We start from the raw sequence: 698 nt of genomic DNA, 5'->3' as shown, positions 1-698 counted from the left end.
GTGTGGGGGGGGGTGACGGTGGTGGTGTGGAATCAAAAGTGCCGCTCGGTGTGTGCACCAGTGGTGGGCGCAGCCTGAGTTTGAACACCTGCCCTGGGTGGGGCCAGGCAGGCTGACCGGCTGGGGCTGGGGCTGGCTGGGAGCTGGCTGCAGCAGCCGCCGGGCAGCCCCGCAGTGGCAAGCAAAGCGCCTGGACACCCCCCACCCCCCCACGCCCCCCGCCCTGCCTGCCGGCCCACCTCACCTTGCACACCCAGCGCCTCGAGTCCTTGGTGGCGCTGGTCAGCAGCACGTTGGCGGGGGTGAGGTCGCCATGGATGACGTCGTGGCTGTGCAGGTAGGTGCAGGCGCCTGCGATGGGAGGGGAGGGCCACGCAGGGAGGCAGGGAGGCCCCACGCCATGATCACATACCGCCATGCCCAGGCCATGCCGCTTGCCTCGCCATGGGCGAGTTTCGTGGGGGGACATGCGACTGCACGAGTCCCATGCACTAGCTGGTGGGGGGCATAAGCCCACACACACACACACACACACACACACACATGTGTGTGTGTGCAAGCAGGGGCTGCTCCTGGGCCCACCCGCCCCTCCCCAGTCCCCAGCTTGCCTGCAATCTCCTGGGCCGCCAGCATGATGGCATGCAGGTTGGGCCCGCCCCGCGCCAGCTGCAGCACGCCGCTGTCCACGGCATCCAGCA

Source organism: Chlorella variabilis (assembly GCF_000147415.1).
Source record: "Chlorella variabilis unplaced genomic scaffold CHLNCscaffold_8, whole genome shotgun sequence".
Taxonomy (NCBI): Eukaryota; Viridiplantae; Chlorophyta; class Trebouxiophyceae; order Chlorellales; family Chlorellaceae; genus Chlorella; species Chlorella variabilis.
The sequence above is the reverse complement of the archived record's forward strand: the minus strand, read 5'-3'. Positions refer to the sequence as shown.